General features: G+C 47.8%; 1 protein-coding gene across 1 annotated transcript in view; it reads left to right on the top strand.

Annotated features, from left to right (window-relative positions):
• LOC116540713 (zinc finger protein 480) overlaps positions 1-381 on the top strand; it is a 201,146-nt gene that overhangs the window by 138,464 nt on the left and 62,301 nt on the right. The window lies entirely within an intron of this gene.

The following is a 381-nucleotide window of genomic DNA, read 5'->3' as shown; positions in this document are numbered from 1 at the left end:
GCTTCTCCAGGAGGGGAGTGAGATCTGAAGACCAGGGTGAAACATACACTTGTAGGTGTTCCTGTGGACTGTCTTTGTTTTTTCTTTTTTTTAACTTTATTTTTTTATTTTTACATGAAGACAATTTATTAATAGAAAATATGTTGAGTAGGCCGGGCGCGGTGGCTCAAGCCTGTAATCCCAGCACTTTAGGAGGCCGAGGCGGGTGGATCACGAGGTCAAGAGATCGAGGCCATCCTGGTCAACATGGTGAAACCCCGTCTCTACTAAAAATACAAAAAACATTAGCTGGGCATGGTGGTGCGTGCCTGTAATCCCAGCTACTCAGGAGGTCGAGGCAGGAGAATTGCCTGAACCCAGGAGGCGGAGGTTGCGGTGAGC

This window comes from Sapajus apella, unplaced genomic scaffold, assembly GCF_009761245.1.
Source record: "Sapajus apella isolate SASKATOON/1434 unplaced genomic scaffold, GSC_monkey_1.0 scaffold144, whole genome shotgun sequence".
In the NCBI taxonomy this organism is placed as follows: Eukaryota; Metazoa; Chordata; class Mammalia; order Primates; family Cebidae; genus Sapajus; species Sapajus apella.
Note: the sequence above shows the minus strand (reverse complement) of the source record. Positions and strands in the feature narration are given on the sequence as shown.